This window comes from Mustela nivalis, assembly GCF_964662115.1.
Source record: "Mustela nivalis genome assembly, chromosome: 18".
Lineage (NCBI taxonomy): Eukaryota > Metazoa > Chordata > Mammalia > Carnivora > Mustelidae > Mustela > Mustela nivalis.
Window position 1 is genome coordinate 3,496,614 of NC_139037.1, and position 21,884 is coordinate 3,518,497.

Consider the following 21,884-nt stretch of genomic DNA (forward strand, 5'->3'; position numbering starts at 1 on the left):
ACTGAGGAAAAGCAGGCTTAGCCCCTGCAGGAGCTGGGCTGAGGCAACTTCACGGGGATCAGTCATAGGCCACAGACGTTCCCCGAGGATCTACAAGGTCCTGGGCGCGGTCGCCGATCCCCACGGCACGGGGTTAAGTCAGGGACCCGGAATCAGAATCCCTGGGTAGCGATCTGGCCTCTGCCGCCTGTCAGCTCCTGGGGCCCAGGTGAGGGATCCCCCTGCCTGTGGCTCCGTTTCCTCATCTCTAAGTGGAGCCGAGGACAGCGCCTCTCTGGGAACGGCGATGAGGGTTCAACGAGTGAACAGACCGTGTTAACTCTTCCAGGGTTTACGACAGCCCAGACGGGCTTAGAACAACAGCGTGGATTCCCACACAGCCCGAGGACAGAGGTCTGAAGTGCAGGTGGGTGCGGGGGCCACGCTCCCTTTGGGGGTTCGAGGGGAGGACCCTGCCCCAGCTCCTCCTGCTTCTGACGGGGCCGGCCCTCCGTGGCTTGGCTTGTGGCCACATGTTCCCGTCTCTGCCCCCGTCTGCACGTGGCCTCCTCCCGTGTGCGGCTCTTCACGTGCCACTCCGTGTCCAAACTCCCCTCTTCTTACAAGGACACCAGCCACTGCACTGACCGCCACCCCAGTCCAGCGGGACCTCGTTCTAACGAGTTACATCTGCAAAGACCCTCCTCCCCAGGAAGGTCACATTCTCTCAGGTTCCGGGTGAACGTGCCTCTGGGGGGGACCCTCTCCAGCCCCTGCAGACATCCTCAGGGACAGCTTGGCACGCAGAAGGGCACCCGTGAACATGGGGGTGCTGATCCTCACGCAACACCTGAGACAGGTGTCATGGAGGGGGCGTGGCCTGGAGGGAGGGCGTGGCCTCACGGAGGGTGCCGCCCCAGGAGCTGAGCATTTCTGCCTTCACTAGCTACAAGGAACACAGCGGGGTTATCCCCGTGCCCACTGCTGGAGCAAGGGGCAGGGAGCTCAACCTGACTGCCGTGTTCCCACCTATCCAACAAGCAGTGACCCCCTCTGCACCAGACAGGGGAAGGGGTCCCCAGACAAGGTGAGGCCCCCAGTCAGGCCATTTCTGGCCCGTGCCTAGCCGGGCCTGCCAGGGAGGTGCAGGGGGGAACAGAGACTATCTCCAAGGTTGGCACGCGGCAGGGCCTGGTTACCCCGAGGACAGAGCAGAATGAGAACAAGGCTCTAATGCAGACAGGAGGCAGGGGACCAGCTACCTCTGATGTGGCTGAGGAAGGAGCGGGGTGCCAGGCCGCGGGGCAGCCCCTGCATCCCTCTGGCCTCTGGATGGAGAATTTTCCAGGTGAGAGGTAAGGGTTTCCCGGTTTAGAAACCGTTTCGTATGCCCTGCAGGAAGCTGAGGTCCCGCCTACAGTTCAGATACCTCAGCAAAGCCCAGTGGGCATCTCCATGGTCCCCAGGAAGGTCACCAGGCCTCCTTCAAGGTTACCCCACTTCTCCGCTCTAGCCCTGTCTGGCTTCTGAGTCAGGCAGACCAGGAATTGGTGATCACGGCCCCTGACACGGGCTGAGCCCAGCAAAACAGGGAGAAAGGCAGGGTCTGCCTGACCGCTGACGTGGGCTGGGTCCGGAGCCAGGCACCAGAGGGAAGCTGATCCCCTGTGCAGAGGGGCCCCAAGGCTGGCTGGCGGAGGGCCAGGTCACGGGCGCAGTCGCCCACCAGCCTCTCAGGAGCACCTGCCACTGCAGACGGGACTGGGACTGTAGGAACAGGCCACGTGACCCTCAGGGGCCTCCAGCAGAGAATGAGACAGAGCCCAGGGGCAGGGCCAGGAAGAGCTGGAGGAGATTCTGTCCCGAAGGAGCCCTGAGGCCTAGAGTCATCACGCTACCTGGCAACTCTGCTCCCGGCAGGGCGTCCGAGAGAGACGTGGACCCATGTCCACGCGAGACCCGCACACACCTGGGTCCCAGCAGCTCTAATTCATAACAACCCAAAGCAGACGCAGCCTGGATGCCGTCGACGGCGAGCAGACAAACCACGGCAGCAAATCCATCCGTGAGGTGCTATTCAGCCCAACGAGGCAGGAAGAACTGACACGTCGTGGCGTGCATAAGCCGTGAAGCTAGCCTCCCCGGTCACAGAAGCCGGGATGAAAGAACACGCGCTGTGTGGCCCCCTTTATCCGTGACATCTGGAACAGGCAAACCCACAGGGACAGAAAGCCGATTCGGGGATGCCGTGGCCGTGGCCAAGGAGACGTGGGGAGTAACTGCTCAGGGCCAGGGATTTTGAGGGGGGTGACAGAACATTCTTGATTCAGACACTGCACGTACCTGCGCCTATGCTAACACCCACTGAACTCCACGCTTTAAGGGGGTAAACCGTTATTAAAAGTCCTGGAGACAGTCAGCTGGTGCGGAACAAGACCACACAGAGATGCTCCAAGGCTGCTCATCTATAAACCACCAGTGGGTCCTTCGGGGGCCGCACCGAGACGGGGGCACACGTCTGGAGGTGGGCGGGACTCCCCAGGGACTTCTGCCAAGGACTGTGTGGCACCCCTGGGCAGGGACCTACAGCGAGGGCTCTGAGCTCCTTCGGAGAGGATTGGTACTATCCCCACTGCACAGATGAAGAAACAGGCAGGGCAAGAGATACAGGTCCAGGGGCCTCAGCGGTCCAGGCCTCAGCGGCTGCGGTACCCATGATCCCGGCCATCCGCATGGAGGCGGTCAGGGTGCTGGGCTGTGGGGGGCCTTCTGTCTGCCCTCCTGCCCGGGGGAGCCTCATAGGCTACCCGGCACCCGCCTCTGGGCACAGAGCTGTGGGAAGCCGACCTCATTCAAAGCCAGGCCATCAGGCTTTCAGGAAAATACTGTCCCCACAGCTATGATCGCTTCTATCTCCAGGACAACACTTCTGACACCAAACGTGTGGCTTTTCCACACCAACCACCCACGGTGCAAACAGAACATGGACTGGGGTGCCCTGTGGTTCCACTCAGCGCTGACGGCGATGCCCAGAGTCAGCCCAGAGCCTCCAAGGGGCGGCTCAGCCCCACGTGAGCCCCTCCACTTCAGACGCCTGGGTGAGTGTCTGGTCCCCTGTGCCTCTGACTGACCGGACACTGGAAACTGGGGGTTCCCACGGCCCCACCTCGGATTCGCCACTTTGCTAACGTGGCTCACGGAACCCGGGGAACAAGACTTACTGGTATTGGTTTCTTGTCCGGAGTACAACTCAGGGACGGCCACACGGAAGACTCAGAGTCCTGCTGGGCAGACAGCTGGGCAAGCGGGAGCCCCGCTCAGCCCCAGGCCCTGAGAGCCGGCCTGGACGCCCGCCTGTCCCACACGGTGGCAGAGAGCCCAGCACTCTGCTCTCAAGACCTGTTATGTTGCTGAGTGGCTTCCGCTGTTTGCTCCCAGCTCTGTGTCCCAGTCTCCTGGTCCCAAGAGCAGGCCAATGCTGTCCTCCGCTGGGGGCTGTTCCACCTGTAAGGCCCATCATGGCTGGACCCTGAGCTGGGCACAGCACCTGGCAGGAGCTATGTCAGACCCCCGGTGACCTCATGTCACTGGGCCCCAGAAAGGCTCTAAAGAGAGGGATTCCCTGATGCCCCGTGGGGCCTACAGGAGGGGCCTGTGAGGGTGGGCTCGGGCCCCTATCTTCCCTCTGCAGCAGCTTTGCTCCTTTCCGTTGGATACTGGGCTGCTGGGTACAACGAACTCTAAACAAGCATCACTATCGCTTCTGAAGCCATCACACCTGGTGAAGGGAGGACTGCTCATTGGGTCCCCAGCTGGCTGGGCCAAACAGGGATTTTGTTGATTCAGAAAGGTAAGAGTCTGGGGCATGAGGGACTTCAGGCCTGGCTGGATCCAGGGGCTCAAACGCATCCCCTGCATCTTTGTCTGTTTCTCCCCACCCCCACAGCCCTGAGCATTGCCCTTGCTCCTAGCCATGCAATATCCCCTTAAGCACTAACCAGAAGGCATGCTAAATGCCCAGTGCCCACCAGGCTGGTCCAATCCAACCACCCCCAGCATTTAGCCTGTGCCTTCTAGAACCTCGATCCAGAGCCTGGTTTACTCTCCCCAAGGGAGAGGTTCCCATGGACCAGACACCTTCAGAGCAGGCTCGATGAGGGAGACGGAACCAGTCAGAGCTGCGTCTCCCTGCTTGGTTCCAGCTGAGATAAGGCTCCCAAAGGACTAATGCTGGTGTGTAAATATTAGATACTTCTGTCTCCTTCGAGACCAGTTACACAGATCATGGCGGTTCCCCCAGGACTCTGCCTTCTACTTACTGTATCATCATTAACAGCCTATTAGGTAACAGCTGCTTGGAGAGTGAGAGAGAGAGAGAGAGAGAGCACGCGAGCGAGAAGGAGGAAGGGGAAGAAAGGGGAGAGAAAGAGGAAGGGGGGAGGAGGGAGGGAAAAGGAGGGAGGGAGGGGAGGGAGGGGGCAGGGGGAGGGAGGGGGAGGGCGAAAATGGAGGGAGGGGAGAGAGAGAGGAGGAGGGAGATAAGAGGATGAGGCAGAGAGAAGGGCAGAGAGGAAAAGGGAAAGAAACAAAAAAGAGGAAGAGACAATGATGGTGACAGAGACACAGAAACACAGACGGAAGACACGGGACAGACAGAGTCAGAGACAGACAGTGGGAAGGGAGACCTGGAGGGAGGCCCAGGGTGGCAGGAGGGAGCGGAGGAGAGGGCAGGAGGAGGGGCGAGGGAGGGAGGGGGAGGAGGGGGAAGGGAAGGGGGGAGGAGGGGCAGAGAGGGGGAGGGGAAGAGACAGGAGGAGGCAGCTGTGAGCTCTGCTAGGCATGCAGGTTGGCCCATCTGCTCCGAGGCGGTCCCCCTTGGTCAGGCGGCCAGAGCCCCCCCTTGGTCCCCCTGCCCCCGCAGCTGTGCTCAGCCCGTCATGCCCTCCCCCCGGAGGCAGGCAGGCAGGCAGGGCAGGATGGGAGGGCACCAGGCAGGCCACGGGAAAGCCCATCTAGGAGTGGAGCTGCTCCCACCAGACTGCACCCCTGCAGCACGGAGTGACCTGTCCCCCGGGGATTCCCACAGTAGCAATACGAGCACTGCCACCCAGAGGAGCCCAGGACCTTTCTGCCGAACGGCGTCCAGGCACACGGTGCGTGCCCAGCACCATTCAGAATCGAAAGCTGAGGGGTGGGGGGCCGGTATCTCCAGGGCAGGTACGGACCAGCCCCTCCCCGCCTCCCATCTCTGAGTCCTATGGACAGCCTCACGGGGCAGCAACAATGGGCTCCAAGCAGAGGCTGAGTGACCAGCCCACCGGAGACCACCCGGCCAGGGATTCCCACACTGGGGCTCAAGGCAGGGACCCAAGGTCGGGCCCGCTCCTGAACCGGGGTAGACGGCCTCTAGGAGCAGGAAGTCCTCTGCTGGAGGGGCAGGGACACAGTCCCCTGGGGGTGAGGGCCTGAGCCAGGTTCCCAGAGGAGGAGGAGGGCAGAGAAGCCCCCGTGTGGTCAGCCAAGACCGGGAGCCCTCTGGGGACGAGGACATGTCAACCCCGGGGGGAATCCCACTGCTTCTGAGGTGAGGTCCCATCTGCCCCAAATCCGGGCCTCTCAGAACGGCTGCGAGCTCACCCTCCAACGTCCATCTGAGTGTACATTCAATCAAACTGCAAATATTTCCCGAGCATGAGCTACCCACCATGTGCTCTCCGGGGCTCTGGGGACAGTGTGAACGGCAGACACAGACCCGCCCACCCAGAGCCAAGGACACCTGTGGTCAGAGAGGAGTGCCAGAAACCACGTGATGAGGCAGGCCTTGGGAAGGAACAGCATTCTGGCAGGGGGGAGGGAAAGCGCACAGACAGAGGTGGGAACTCACTCAAAGGGGGGGGGGGGGGGGGAAGCCGGTGGTGCCTGGGGCTGCCGGGAAGGTGCTCCTCTCATCTCTGGGGACAGCCCCAGGGCTGTGAGGGCACACTCTGGAATTTCATTCCTTCCCAGGACACTGAGAAGCTGCCTCAGGGCCCCCCAGGGCCCTCTCAGGGGGCGACCCAACCGGGCCCTTCTACAAAGCTGCCCGGGGCTGCGTGTGCATGTGTGCATGTGCGGGCACACCAGTCACAGCCCTGGGAAGGAGGGCTGACCCCCTTCAGCATTCCCAAGTGGATGCCGGCCACCCCAGGTCTGCTCCCCAGAGAGGGCTTTGTCATCACTTCCTGGCTGCCCCCCCCCCTCCGCCCCCACTTCCCCTCCAGGCCTGGGGAGGTCTGGCCGGGTGGGCCTGGCGCCCCAGAGCCCCCGCCAGGATTTCAGGCTCCCTGGCCCTGCAAAGCATTTTATTTTTCCTCCTCTGGGGCTGGGAATAATTAGGTGACCAGGAACATAAATCACAGCCTGGCCTGTACATCTGCTAATCACATCTGAGGATGGGTGAGGTGGGGGCACCCTGCAAGGGGGGCCACACTCCCCAGGGCCATCATGCTCCCAGTGGGGGTGGGCTCCAAGGCCCCCCTGCCTCCCTCCCCCGACACACAGGCACTCACATCCACCCCAGACACACACATCCCCACACCCATCCCCCTGGGTGAGGACTGGGAAACTGCAGGTTGGGGGTTTGGCGCCACCTAGGGTCCATCTCCTGGAACTGCCAGAGGGGACCAGGCTGACCCCCAAGGCCCACAGGCTCCCCGCCATGCCCCTACCTCCCACCCTAACCAGAGGAAGGAACTTTTCCCTACTAAAGACCCCAATCCGTACCAGGTCTGGCACACACCCATATAAAAAGCAAAGTCACCGGCAGTGGGAGGGACTGGTAAGGGCTGTTTTAAGAATTAAATATTTTAAAAATGTAACATGAACTGGTTTTAAAATCAAGATTAAGACATGTAACTTTATCTCAATAAATCCCGCCAAGAGCATCCAAAAGCGGATCGGTTGTGAAGCCCCTTTCCCAACAGTAACAGGGTGGGCTGCCTATCACGGCTCTGATGGGAACTTTCCTCTCTAAAAATGCACTTCTAAAAAAGATTTTTATTTATTTATGAGAGAGAGCGCGCGCGCGCACCAGTGAGCATGAGCGGTGTGGGGAAGGGCAGAGGGAGAAGCCACATTCCCGCTGAGCAGGGAGCCCCGCGCGGGGCTCGATCCCAGGACTCTGAGATGATGACCTGGGCTGAAGGCAGACTCTTAACTGACTGAGCCACCCAGGGGGCCCCCAAAGTCCATGCACTTTGACACAAAATTGTCCCCCCCCACCTCAGTCCTACTTTCCCCTCTTGCTTTGGTGGAGCAATGGGGTCTGAGATGCGCCCCCTCCTCTCGGCTGACCGTCGTCAGGTGATCCACGCCCTCCGTGTGCCCCCTGCCTCAATTTAGTTTTCACGTGCACTGTAGCCTCTTTCACCCCGGACCCCTTAGCCCTCCCCTCTCCAGGCTGAGCTGCCCTCGGCCCCTCACAAGCTCTATCCAGCAGACAGTGGTCACAGGTGACCCGGTAGCAACAGGACCCAGGACAGCAAACAGCCCCCATGCGCCTGCCCCCAGAGACTTCCTCCCTCCTCCGCCAACCAGGGTCGCACAGATGTGCCGCCTCAAGAGGAAACCAAGCCAGAGAGAGCCATCCTTTACGTTTCTGGCCTTTGAGCCAATCACAAACAGTCCCTTAGCCCCTGGGAACGTTTCTGCGTTAAACACGGAGATGCAGGATTTCAAACGGTCCGACAGAGCAGCAGAGGGGCTCTCGGACTGGCGGGAGTGGCCACTGTCCACACCTTGCTGTGCATCTCCCTGAAATCCACCAGGCACACGCGTATACGTGCGTGTGTGCGTGTGTGCGTGTGTGTGTGTGTGTGTGTGCGTGCGCATGCGTGGACGTATTTTCGTTTGTCGAAACACAAGTCCAAGCACGGCAGACGCGCGGACCCGCAATCCCTCTGGGTCTCTTCCGGCCCCGCCTGCCAGCCGCACGCAGGTGCTCGCTTTACCTCTCGGCTGGAGTCCTGCTGGGTGCGCTGCTGGGCAGGAGGCTGGGTGCCCCCCTCCGGCCACCTGTCAGGCTGTTCTGGGGCCCCGCCGGGGAAAGCAACAGCGGGGGACAGAGCCCTAGCAGCAAAACCGTTAGGTCAAAGGCCTGCACATCCCCACTGGGTGGAATCCTTGCTCACTTCCCATGTCACCCTCCTTCAGGGCAGGCAGCTTCTGCAAGCTGGTAGAAGGGAGGGACAGCTTCTTCCCGGAGCCCCCAGAAGGCACCAGCCGTGCCAACGCCGTGACCTGACTCCCATGATACTGACGGGGCACTTCCCGGCTTCCCGATACTCCTCTTCAGATGCTACCCAGGCACAATGCTGACTAAGATCATAAACGTGTGGTTTTTAAGCCATTTAAGTTTGTCTGCATTTGTTACAGCAGCGGCAAGAGACTGATTCGTGGGTGCGGCCCCTGGTGGGCTGCATGTCACCGTCGCCTGGGGAATGTTCCAAGTCACAAGCTGGCCCCAGGTTTCACCCCAGACCAGTCAAGTCAGAAGCCCAGAAAGTTTTTTAGGGAGCAGCCACGGTGGGGGACACTGCCTGAGACCTCCCACTCCCGGAGCCTCCTCCCAGAGCACTGGCTGGGGCTCTGGGCGCAGGTCTCCCCACACTTGACACCCCACTGCCACAGCCCCACTCCCCCGACCTGCAGGCCCCCGTGGACCTCTGTGGGCCTATTTCGCCATCTGTGAAACGCCGGGGATGGATGGCAACCTCCTTCCGAGGCTGCTGTGGGCTTCGAACAAGGAGGTCTGTGTAGAGGTTGGCACAGGGCTTGCCGTCCCGATGGTGGTGCTGAGGTCAGCCTGCTGTCACCTTCGCCCCAGAGAGGACATGGTACCACATTGTGGAGCGCAGTCAGACCAGCACAGCCCTGGTCCCTGCTCGGCCCAAGGCACCACCTGCTCCCGCCCCGTGAATGCTCCCCAGCCCAGCTGCCACCGGTGCTGAATGCTGAACACAACACGTGTGGGCTGTGACCACAGAAGGCCTGGCTGCCCTGCCCCGCCGGTTCCTTCGGATGCTGGTAGCCGGACAGGCGGCCAAGGCCTGTATGCAGAGCCACATCCAGCAGGGGGCACCACCGAGAGCTGCAGGATCCTGGAGGGAGGGGAGGGCAGCCAGGGAGAGGAGGCCGAGCGCGTCTGGGCAAGAGAAGGCACTCAACTCGTCCTTGGTGCCAGGAAATCTGTGGGCGCTTAGCAGCATGCAGCTCTGAGAGGCAGGCGGCACGGTGGCCTCAGGAGCGGCGGGCTGGGGGCATGCTAGGCCGGCCAGGGTGAGGGCTATGCTGGGGGGGAAGGGTGTGGGCGGCGGAAGGGGACCTGCCTGACCTGGGGCTGCAGAAAGCAGCTGGGAGAGGCGAGCGGCCTTCCAGGGGCTGGCTCCCTCCCTGGCAGCTGCCGCAAAGGACGGGCAGGCTGCCCGGGCCAGGCCAGGAGGCGCCTGGGGAGAACACCATAAGGAGGGTCTGGGCCCTCCTGACTCCTAAAGCAAAGGTGGGGGCTAGACCTCACGGAGAGAATCTTCGGGGACCTGGCTGTGAGCCCCACCACCGCCAGGAAGCCCTCCCTGCCTATCTTCCCAGGGCTCCACACTTAAAAGAGTTCTGGATTCTTGCAGACCTCAGCTTGAACCCTTGTTCTGGCATATTCCTCAATGGCGGCACTGGGCGGGGGGGGGGGGGGGGAAGCAGGGTGCACCGGCACCCATCAGGTCAGAGATACGCTTCTTTCCGAGACCAACTGACAAGCCCTCCCTAGTGGAATGTGGCAAGTGCCGAGCAACCAGCTTCCTGAAGCCACCAAGGCAAAACCCCAAAACAACTGTGATGTGTAGCATCTGCTTCTTTCCACGGTAGAAATACTCCCAGGGCGGCTGGTTTCAGGCTCCCGACGGGACGTCCCTCAGTGTGGAGTCAGGAAAAGGTGTGCACGCTTGCTCCCCAGCACAACAGGAGTGCCCGAGGGAAAGCCCGGGGGCCCACAAGCCAGATGCCATCTGTGCAGGCAGACCGGCGGCAGGCCTGGGGCCCCTGACCGGGAGGCCGTGAGCCCCGCCTTACTGATGCAGACCAGGCTCAGAGAGGGGGAGGCCACGAGCCCCAGGGCCACGGCTGGACAGTATCAGCGCCAAGTTCCTGGCCTGGTCTGCCTCCAAAGCAGAGAGCGAGGCTGATGACAGGCGCCAGGGGAGGACGGGAACCTGCCTCCTCATGCGTCCGGGGCTGGACGGAGGGCCGACAGGTGATGCTTTCTATCCCGCAGGCACTGGCCTGGGCACCTGGGGGGTGGCTCCCTCGGGTACACGTCTGACTCGCTTTTGGCTCAGGTCATGATCCCAGGGTTGTGGGATGGAGCCTGAGGCCGGGCTCCAAACTCAGCACGGAGGCGGCTTGCGATTCTGTCCCTCTCTGCCTCTCCCCCCGGCTCACATGCACATGTGCACGCGTTCTCTCTCTCTCTCGAAAAATTTAAATAAGAATTTTTTTTTAATTCTTTTTTTTTTTTAAAAGCAGTTTTCAGGGGTGCCTGGGTGGCTCAGTGGGTTAAAGCCTCTGCCTTCAGCTCAGGTCATGATCCCAGGGTCCTGGGATCAAGCCCCGCATTGGGCTCTCTGCTCAGCAGGAAGCCTGCTTTCTCCTCTCTCTCTCTCTCACCACCGGACCCGTTTCTGCTGCAGCAGGGCAGGGGTGGAGGAGTGCAGGAAACACCCCGGAGGCCGCATTGTGGCAGGACAGTGACCACCACCGAACCCTGCGCGTCTGATGATATACCCATCTTCCCAAGACCCTGTGAGGGCAACACCGGCGTCCCCACTTTACAGATGAGGCTGTTGAGGCTCGGAGAGATTCGATGGCTTGCAAAAAGCCACGTGGCTAACTGACTAGAGATGCGGCGGGCACGCAGAACTAATCTTCCTGGGCCCTCCAGCCTGTACCCCCCGCCCCCCATCACAGCCTTCTGCACACAGCTCAACGCCCTGCCGGGTGCTTCGGTGCCCGGGGAGGCACACGGTCACCAGCAGTGGGAGACGCGGACCACGTCCAGCCTTCCGGGGCTCCTTGTGTCCCTTCCCAATCACCAGGTCTCACGGCTGGTCCGAGTGGCGGGGCTGCTTGTCCTGGCAGCCCATGGGACACATTCCAGTGCACGCACTCTTGACCCCACTGCTTTCCAGCCTGGAGGCCCCTCACTTTGGGACGTGGGATCCTCAGGATTCTGATGTGGGATTTCAGGACCCGGCACAGGGTACCCACAGGGAAGAATAGCTATCTGCTGGTCCACAACAAATGGAAAAATCACAGACCCCGGCTGACCCTCCAGCCCCAACACTGTCTGGAGGGGAATGGAGCTATCCAGAAGGAGCCCTCCTGGCTCTTTCCCTCCTGCTTCTCTTGCACAGAGGTCACAACCGCCCTGAGAGCTGCAGGCAGGGTTCAAGGGCCAAGTGTCTGGCCCTGAAGAAACAGGGGCTGCTGGGAAGCTGAGCCCCAGCTCAGAGAGAGGCTCAAGGGAGGGGGAAGGGCTGGTGGGACATCTCAGCGTGCACACATGTCCCTTCCCGCAGCAACTCCGGCATCCCCTTACCTGCCCGTCCTGCACCCCTCCTCGTCCAAGCTGTCCGAGCGGGCATGCCTACCTGCTTTGCTCACACCCCTTGCCTTGCTCGGTGTCCACCTGTCCCCAGGGAGGCAGCCGCCTTGTTCCCTTTCTCCGTAGGCGTCACGGTGGTCTTTTACAGCTCTGGCCGTGACACCCTCGTGGCTGCCCTCCAGTGGCTTCCCCTGATGGAGACACAAGGGCCACCCTGCCTTGCCCGGGCGTGCCCTGCAGGAAGGGTCTCGCCTGCCGGGCCCGTGTTAGGTGTCTGCTGGATGAACTGACTGAGGGAGAGTAGAAACTGGGAAGGACGCGGGCAGCCAGAGTGGGGGGCGAGGAACAGGCGTCAGCACCCCGCAGACGCCCCTGCCCTGACCAGGTCTGGGCCAAGGGCTGGCCCCTACCGCACCCAGGGTCCTGGGGCCATCAGGGAGAGCCAGCAGCCAGAGGTTGGGGCCCTCCCCTGATGGAGCTCTGACCCAAACCCTGCCTGATTCCTCCAAGGGGGGGATGAGACAGGAGCAAGGAGAAGGGCGAAGACAAGCAGAGAGCCTTCCAGAGCCCCTTCCCAGGACGCGCGGAGGCAAGGGGACGCTCTCCCACATGGTCTGGATCCCACCAGCAGAACCAGGAGCCAGCGGCTGACGAAATCCCACCTATCGGAGGATGCCGCCTGCCTGCCCGCACGCCTGCCCGGGGCCCCGGCCTCCCACGGCCTCCCCTCCAGGGCTGCAAGGCACGGTCGGGCTGCAGAGGGCAGAGGGATGTCTCCAGAACACCACCTCCCTTGGACGAGTGCCGCCATGGGAGGCATGGTTCAGGAAGAAAAACAAACACGCACTTGGGGGGAGGGAGGAAGCAGGCGGCAGATGCTGGCAGGCGAGACACAGTGTCTGGAGGAGGTCAGGGCGGGCTGGCGGGCGGCGGGGCTGGAGGGTGGCCCCCCAGGTGCCCTGCGGCGCCAGGCCAGGGTCGGGCCCCCAGGCTCATCCGGGTGGGCCCGGCGGGGAGCTTGGGCATAGAAAGTGTCTCTGGCAGGAAGCCACCACCCAGGGGTCCTCCTGCACCCACGGCCAACATTCCCGGCCGTCTTGGGTCTGACAGCACTAGTGGCTGGGTGGCCCAGCCCGGGGCCCTGGGCCTCAGTCCGTTCCGGCCACTGCTCTCCACGGCTCCTGCCTGTGAGCAAGCCCTGGGCCGTCCTCCCCCAGCACCCCTCATCTGTTCACTCAACTAGCCTTTCCGGAACTCCTAGATCGCACTCAAGGCACTGGGGTTACGGCCGGGGACAGACCTGTCTTGCCTGGTGGAGCTTCTGTTCACTTACCTTCAATGGCTCCTACTACCTTCATGACGGGGCAACTCCCCCCATGCACATTCAAAGCTAACAACAGGGGAGCCCACCTTCTGGAGTCCAGCCTCCCCTTCACTGCCCCCCGCCCCCCGCCCCAGCCCTCCAGTCATCTGGACAGGCCCCCCACGGGGTGCACGGTGCCACCTTCATGACTCCCTCCAACCCTTTGCCCACACCGGTCCCTCCACCAGGGACAGGTGCATCCCTGTCCCCCTCGGCGCCTGACCCGTTCTCGCTGCCCTTTTGGGACACCTCCCTCCTCCCCTCCCCCAGATGTAAGCTTTGAACTGAAGACCCCTGGTGTGAGACGTGGGTGTATGGGAGTCACAGGAGATCTTGCAGGAGGGAGAAGAGTGTGGGGCTGAGGAAGGGGTGGCAGGGGGAGCAGGTAGAGGTCCTGGGGCGGTGGCCTGCCTGAAGGCGGCAGGAAGGTCACAGTCTGGAGGCTTTGCAGGTGGCAGGAACCGTGCGCTGACAACGGTGGGGCTCCCCGCTCACAGCTGGAGAGAGAACTGTTGCCCGGGGTCCACGGGCCATTCTCCGGCTCATGAACCTTCAAGAGCTCCCCAGGGCCCAGCCGCAGAGTCTAAGAGATGCCGGGCCCCCGAGTGGGCCCCGCACGGGCCTCATGCTGGCCCACCCACCTCCTTCCTCAGTCCTGACGCTCCCTCCGTCGCCCGAAGGTGCCTGCCCTTCTCGCTCGCTCCCAAACGCCCTCCGTCTCTCCTCTACCTGACCCCGACTCTCAGCCTCCTTGTCCTCTCGGGGGCATCGTCCCACCACCCCAAGCAGCCTGGACCCTGTCCCTCTGCAGTCTTCCAGGCCTGGGGACACGTGTGTCACCTCGGCATTCCTCCCTTGAGGTAGGCACCCTGCCCATTTTACAGATGAGGCTGGTGCACAGAACGGTTAGGTCCCACGCCCAGGCCACAGAGCTCTGAAGGGAGCGGCTGGGCTGGGGACAGGGCCGCACTCTGGAGCACCTTACACAGCCTGGACCGGTCACGATATCCTTCAGTGGGAGCCCTGCATCCCCTATCAGGCCCTAGCGGCGCCGGCGACCCCAGAGCTTCTAGCCCGGCAGACTGGAGATGAAGCCCCAGCCCGGACGATACCACACGTGGGATGCCATCGACCGTGAACCTCTCTGGGCTTTAGCAGACACAGACCTTTGGAAGTTGAACACTGAAATCAGTATCTGCGACGGCCTTGTCCACACCACAGGGGACAGCCGCAGGACCCTGGACAAGGTGCCTGAGCACTCCAGGCCCCTTCCCTCATCTTTGCGGTGGGGGACGGCGGTTGGGCAGATGGCCCCTGAGGTCTCCGGGCACCACCAGGCACCACCAGGAGAAGGCCAGGTCTTGTCACCCTTTCCAGTCCTGGTGCTGCCCCAGGCCTGCCCCGGGGCAACCCGGGCAGCAAGCAGAGGGAGGAGCCAGGAAATCCGGGCAGGGCGGGGCCCACCCCCACCCCCAGCCCCGGGCCAGGCGCCGGAGGGGGCGCCGGCTGCCCCCAGAAACACGCTCCAGATGCGCGCGGCGCTGCCAGCATTCCTGGAAGGTAACGCCAAGCCGGAGGGAGGGGCGGGGGCTCAGCCCGCCGCCAGATGTGCACGGCGCACAGCTGCCCCCGGCTAATAAGGTCAGCTCCTGGCTCCAGCGAGCCGCGCACACACGGGCCGCCTCCGCCTGGCCGGCACCCGCCCCCGCGCTTCCTGGGGTGGGAGGGAGGCCCCTCAGCCACTGGGGAGGGCCTGAGCCCCCCCTGGGGACTGGGATGGGCCGCAAGGCTAGGCCAGGAGAGGTCGGGCGGGGAGCAAAAACACCCAGCACTCTCCCCCGCCAAGCCAACCCCTCCTGCAAGGCCTGGGACCCCGAGGTGGGAGAGGTCGGAAGCCCAGGCCCTTGCTGCTGGAGGACCTGTGGGGATGGGCATGGCGGCCGGGCTTGCCCTAACTTTCCTTGTGCTGGCTGTTTCCCTTCAGGTACAGACCAGAGACCCTGCGCTGCATTTGGGGTCCTGGCCTGAGGGAAAGCGCAGGCACTGCAGGGGCCCCTAGGTTGGGATCCCCAGCGTGGGCTGGGCCTGCTGCTGTGGAAAGCACAGCTATGGGGAACCGGGGCTCCTAGGATTCCCTGCTCTGGCCACGGGGGAACACACCCCCTCTCCCGGGCAGCCTCGCCGCCCCATCTCGCCCCACCCGGGGAACACCCTGTCCTCCACTGGGAGATGTGAGGTCACAGCCTGGGGTCGTGGGGGGCAGGGGAGAAAGGGAGCCCAGATTCCACTCCTCCCTTCCATCCAGGTCCCCCACAGGGCCAAGGGCAGCCCCCCTCCTGCCCCCTCCTCCCTAGATAAAGGCGCCCGGCAGCCGCCTTTGTTTCTCGGGTGTAAACCGAGCCAGATGCGGTCTAATCCCCCAGCTGGGCTGGATTTGCTGGCGGCTTTGGCTCTAGAGCCTCCCAAGCCCTCCAGCCCCGCCTGCCCGGCTGGCGCTTTCAGGGCTGCTGGGGCTGGGGTTTGGGGATGCTGGCCGCCCCAACCTCACTCTTCTCCCACCTGAGGGCCAAGGACAGGGCGAGGCTCCTGGCTCTGGGATCCTGTCCTCCTGGGGCCCAGTGACCTTGGGGGAATCCCGTGACGGGTCTGTAAGCTGGGAAGGAGGAGGACCAAACCCACAGGTCCTAGCGCTCAGCTACTTTCATGAGGACCTGGAAAGGTGTTCACCTCCCTGACCCCCTGCTAAGAGCCACAGTGCCCCACCTCACCACACACCCCATCTCGGGGACACAGAGCAGCGGGTGACAGACATGGAAACGCCTACAGAACTCTGCGGGCACCTCATTCCTTCCAAGAACCAGGGAACCCAAGGAGGTTGGGGCTAGTACAGATCCTACCGCCCAGAGGAAGAAGCTGAGGCCCGGAGAGTTCCCAAAGCTAGTAAGAGACAGGATTTTCGGGAAAGAACAGAGACGGTCCCAGTCACTCAGCAACTGCGATGCCTTCCCTGCTGCTGCCCAGGTGGTCTGCGTCCTCCGTGAGTGGGGGGCTGGGGGTAAGAAGCCAGGGGCAGGCTGAGCCACAGGCAACTCTGAAGGGCGCTCTCTGTCCCCTCCCGGGCCCACCCTACAGCCCCAGGCCACCCCTGCTGGGAGCACCGCCTCACCTGGGCTGGTCCAGCCAGAAGGTGGGCAGGAGGCCAAGCTCAGAACCTGCCAGGAGGGTCTGATGGAAGCGGCGCCTCCTTCCAGAGGCCATTAATCATCCGGAGCAAATCCCCGTCAGTCCCTCCGTTCCTGCTGCTTCTGCCCCTGCACACCCCCCACGCGCAGATACACAGAACACGCACACGTGCACACACGTGCACACACGCCCCTCGTGCAGCAGATGTGCACTGCAGCCCTGCTGGCCTCCACTACGCACGGCAGAGCTCGGCACACACGGCCCCGGGCTGTGCACGGATGAGTCACACACCCAGGGCGCGCAGACTCCGCATGTACGCACACACGCATCAGCACAGATTTCAGACCCCACATACCGATCCCACACGCCATGAGGTGTGTTCACACCCAAATGAGCACATGCACACATGCTCATATGCACGGGGCGGTCAGGGCTGTTCCTGAGCTGTCAGGGGAGACAAACAGGGACCTGGAGGTGCCACAAATATCCCCCAAAGGCCAAACCACCGCAGGCAGCCTCCACTCTGGGGCCCCTGCCGGGTTCCCAGCAGCCCGGTCCTTTGCTCAGGGTGGTGGCCAGGCTGTTTGCCTGGTACCTCTCCGGCTTCCCATCCCCATCCGAAGCTTCGGCTGGTGGACGGAGAGATTAATAAAAAATGAGGAAATGAATTACTGATGGGTTGATAAACACGGGTAGGCAGACACCTTGCCTTTGGCAGCAGGGAGGGCTGTCACAATGGGGCTTCTTTGGGGCAAGAAGGCTGGGTGGGACCGTCCTTCCCCATGCATTTTGCTAATGAGAATAAGGGCGGGGTAGGGGACACATCCAGGGCCAGCTGCCCCCAGAGACCCAGGACCACAGTGCCGGGATCCCCGCCCCTGTCCGCCCACGGGCCTCTTGGACCCAGAAGCCCAGCTGTGTGATCCCAGCCTGGGTTCATGCATCTTACACACGGGAACCCCGGAGGCGCTCATTCATTGACCCACTGCCCGCAGCAGCTGGTGTCCTGTCCCTCGTGGCTCCCGGTTCTGGCCACCCCCTGAGCCCCATCCAGTCATCCACCTGAGGGCGTCCGCTGGGGTGGCCTGAGTCCTTCCCCCTCGCATCCCACGCTGAAGCTGAAGGCCCAAGGGGAGCAGAACATGTACAACATTTCTACTCAGACAGGAGGCCTGGCTTTCTCACAGCGTGCCCCCGGGGAGCGCCTGGTGGCTGGGGCCCCTCACTCGGTGTTGCCTGTTCTTCAGCCACCTGAAGGCAGCTCCTAGGGAAGAAGTCGGGAAAGTGCTTGGCTCAGTGTGGCCTTCTGGTGACAAGCGTGTGTGGCCCATCTGCCAGAAAGCCTCGCTGCGTTCCGTCTCCCAGGCCCAACTGCAGGGAAGAAAATCTGGCCAAGGCCCTCGGCCCCAGGAGCCTGACACCCCTGAAACCAGGGTGGGGGGCTGCCGAGTGCGGGCTCCGGCAGCAGTCCGGGAAGAGGCGTGGAGCGACCCCCACCAGCTGCTGCGGCCCCGGCGGTCCATGGAGGCCAGGACCACGGGGACTCTCCATTTGCTTTTGCCAAGTTTTTCTAGCTCTTCTAAGTTTTCAGACAGCATTTTGTGCTGGGGGAGCAGTGAGTGTTGCGAACGACCCAGGAGGAAGGAAGAGAAGTGGCCCTGATACAGAAGCTGAACTGTCAAGGTTTGGCTGGGCTGTGGCACCCCACGTAGCCATCGCGCGGCTCACAAACACAGCTCTGCAGGGACGGCTGCTGAGGGGCGACATCCAGCCGGGAGCCCCTCTGTGCCACCCGTGCATCCGGCTACCGGCCCGTCCCTCCGTCTAAACTGCCATCCGTCCGGCGCGCCGCCCCCTCAACCATGCACGTATCCATCCGTCTGTCCGTTCTCTTCCCGTCTTTCTGTCCTTCCACCCACCCATCTGTAGTAAGCACCTTTTCCACTTCGCCTCCCCAGCATCTGTCCCTCCCCTGCCGGGCTCGCTGTCAATCAGCACACCTCCTTTCCCTCCGTGGGGGCGGGGCAGGAGCCCCAGGCTGGTCCAATCAGGATCTTCCCTGGGACACCGGCTGGAAAACTGCTCCCCGCCCCGCTCTGGGCTGGTCTCTGACAGCACGTGGAGAGAACCTGCCAACGACTGAATCCCACCCAGGAGAAAGGCAGAAGCCCGGAGGCACCCGTCGAGCCTGGGGCCCACGGTGCCTGAAGCCAGGGTCACCCTCGGTCTGTTCAGTCACGCCCCTTCTTGCTAGCATGTGCTGGAGTTGGGCCTGTGTCACTTATGGACAGAAAGCGGCGTGAGTCACACAAGCCCTTCTAATACCATATCTGGTGACTTAGAATCTTCTAGATGTTCATCCCTGAGTCAGCAAAACATACCCTAAAGACAAACAGGCCTTGTCCTTGCCTGCCAGAGGCTGACCCCGCAGCTGGACAGGCAGTTCTACAACAATGAGGAAAGCCACACGGCTCAGACACTCGAGGCCAGCATGGGATCAAAAGGGGACAGAGAAGGCCCCTATCACTAAGCCTCAGTTTCCCTGTCTATTAAATGGAGCCAGCACCCTTATCGTGCAGGGCTGCTGGAAGATCACTGATGGACTAAGCTATCTCAGCTGCCCACCCACCAGCCATTCCTACCCCCTTCTTCTTCGATGGGACAGCCTGCCCTCCATAACGTCCGAAAAGGTCAGAGACTGGTATTCCCAGCCCCTCTGTGATTACAACTGGGGAGATGGCCAGCCCCGGACAAGTGGACTCGAGTTTGCTGAAATCTCCTGGGAAACACTCTTCCCCAAAGGAGAAAAGGGCAAGAGAGCCCTCTCTCTGTTCCCGCTTCTGGAGATTACTGTGTGAGAGCATGATGCCTGGAGCCACAGCAGCCAGCATGCAACCATGAGGAAAGGGTCAAGAGAACCTTTGCTTGGAGGAAAAGCTCATCTCCTGTACACTGGCAGCGGGAGCCGGGGTTTCCACTCTCAGAACTGGCTGTGGGAAGTGCTCTCATGACGCTGGTGAAAGCAGTGATCTCTGGAAGCCATCTTTTTGGGTTCAAATCCAAGCTCCACTACTTGCTGGCTGTGTTACTTCAGGCAAGTTACCTAACTTCTCTGTGCTTCCATTTTCTTCCCTACAAAATGGGAATGGTACCAAGGAGTGTTCGGTAATTGAGGACAGCTCGAAACCATCCAGCATGGTGCTCGGTGCACAGAGAGCGCCCCACAGACATTAGGTGGAATGAGCCCTCACGGGCAGGAAACATGGGGGTTGGCGGGGGCCAGGCTGGGACCGGGGGAAGCCGGGCAGGCACAGAGGCCCGGCCCGCGGGAGCTGAACAGGAGCCGTGAGTCTGCTCCCGGCCTTGGCACCGCCGAGGCTGCACTGACTTGCTCTGTGTTCCCCCTGCCAAGGCCGGAGCAGCTGGCTCCAGGCTGCCGATGACGCAGCCCGTCCGCCTCGCCCTCCACCCACTGGCTGGGCCGCCCTTGCCCACGGAGAGCCGGGCTGGCGGCCCGCACGGTGGGCGTCCTCTCGGCCCAGGGGGACCCCGGCCCCTGCTCCAGAGGGGGCCCCCCAGCTCCCCGCAGGCAGCTCTCCCTGACTCCCTGCCAGTGCATTTCACCTTCGGCGGGGGAAGCGGTGTCTCTCTGCCCCTCCCGCCAGAGCCGAGTGTGAAAGCAATTCCACTTGGCAGCCTCGCAACAGTGAGTCAAAAACAGTTGTCTGGCTTGTCGGATGCCCGGGCCCTGCACGGCTCAGAGCAGGCTGCTGGGCTGGGGGCCATGGAACTCTCTCGGGCATGTTCTCTCCAGTGAGGGCTGAACGCCCCAGGCTCAGGGTGTGTGTGTGTGTGTGTGTGCGGTGGGGGGACGACACCAGGGTGCTTTGCAGCAGGGTAAACTGAGAGAGAAGAAGGCTCACACCTTTCTGCACTGTCTCCTCTCTTGCCTTCTGGTCTGCTGGGCCCGAGAACGTGTCGCTGCCGACCGCCCTCGGCTCCCCAGAGCGGATCAGACATGACTGAGCTTCCCGCCCGCCCCTGGCTCGGCCTGGGTTCTCTCAGGGCCGGGGCGCCGTGAGGCTCGATGCCAGGCACGGCCCGCAGCTAGGGACTTGGCTGTTCACACGTGATGCCTCCTGGCCTCTCCACGACAACCCCAGACGCGGGCACCGTCACTATCCTCATCTTACAGGCAAGCGCACGGAGGCTGAGCGCGTGAGCGCCTCCCCCAAGTCACACAGCAAGTTCGTGGAAGGGCAGGAATTCAGACCGAGGCTTGGCTGACCTCAAAGCCAGGGCACTCACTGCCCTGACTCAGCACTCCCCGCAGCTTCCGGCTGCAGGGCTTTGCCCTCCCCACCGGCACACTGCTGCATAAGAACAGTGTTGACAACCCTCCCCTGCTCAGCAGCTTTGCATGGCTCCCCAGCACCCATAGGAAGACCCTTTCCTGAGCCCTCCCCATCCCTGATTCCTGAAATCAGCCCCGGTACCCACTGACCCTTCACTAGGGCCAAGTGGAGGGCTCCGGAGAGCCTGGCCGGCACACTGTCTCCTGCAGCAGGCCAGTCCCAACCTGATGCGGGGCCATCGTGCAGTGCCCCCCTCTCTCCATGGCCCCTCTGCCTACCCGCCACCTCCTCTCCCACACCCCTCCCCCACGGCAGCACCCCCACCGCACCTCTATGGACTTCTCCCTCGTGCCTCACTGTCCCGCGTGACCCTTTCTTGGCACCAAGTTCTGTGGAATGTTTGAGGCGCTGGCCCACCAGTGCGCCTGCGAGGGCAGGGCCGCGCCTGTCCTGTTTACAGCTGCACCCCTCCATGCCAGCTCGTGACCCCGGCCACGAGCTCTCAGATCCTGCCCACTACCCTCCCAGACCCGCTGTGCCTGCACACTCGTGCTGCTGGAATCGCCCCCACGCCCCTGCCTGCCTGGCCAACTCCTGCACATCTCTCAAGTGCCCCTGCGAGTATTGCCTCCTTCACCAGGCAGAGCCGATCACTCCCCGTCTGACACCTCATGGCGCAGACACACCTGCTGTGAGGCCCAATGGGCTTCTCTTCACCGACTGTGGGGCCTGCCTCCAGCAGGTGCTCTCCATATCGCTACAGGAGAGCCACCTCCTCTGCGTTCCTTCCTGGCGCGTGGGTCTCCCCTCCCAGACCAGAGTGCTGATGTCATTCACAGGTTAGTCCTCAGGGGGGGCAGCTCTAATGCCTGCTGGCTGGCTGGATGGACCAACAGACAGCTGGATGCGCAGGTAGGTGGATGAATAGAAAGGGAGGGAATATGGATGGATGGATGAATGGTTGGATAGACGGACAGATGGATGGATGGATGGATGGATGGATGGTTAGATAGACGGATGGATGGATGGATGGATGGATGGATGGTTGGATAGACGGACAGATGGATGGATGGATGGATGGATGGATGGATGGTTAGATAGACGGATGGATGGATGGATGGATGGGTGGATGGTTGGATGGATGGCTGGATAGATAGATGGATGGTTGGATAGACGGATGGATGGTTGGATGGATGGATGGACAGACAGATGGATGGATGGATGGATGGATGGATGAACTCGTGGATGGACACCCAGAAATAAAAAAGAAGAGATGAATGGACAGATGCATGGGAACAAGGATTCAGGTAAGACAGATCTAAGAACGGCTGGAAGGAAGGACAGGCAGACAGATGGATGACAGATGCAGGCA

General features: G+C 62.2%; 1 protein-coding gene and 1 long non-coding RNA gene across 7 annotated transcripts in view; one reads left to right on the forward strand and one right to left on the reverse strand.

Moving 5' to 3' along the window:
- Nucleotides 1–21,884, reverse strand: part of GSE1 (Gse1 coiled-coil protein) — a 385,871-nt gene that overhangs the window by 320,228 nt on the left and 43,759 nt on the right. The window lies entirely within an intron of this gene.
- Nucleotides 2,925–8,370, forward strand: LOC309853709. Its single transcript, XR_014305888.1, has 3 exons — nucleotides 2,925–3,077; nucleotides 3,671–3,829; nucleotides 8,170–8,370. It is a non-coding gene; the product is annotated as an uncharacterized lncRNA (long non-coding RNA).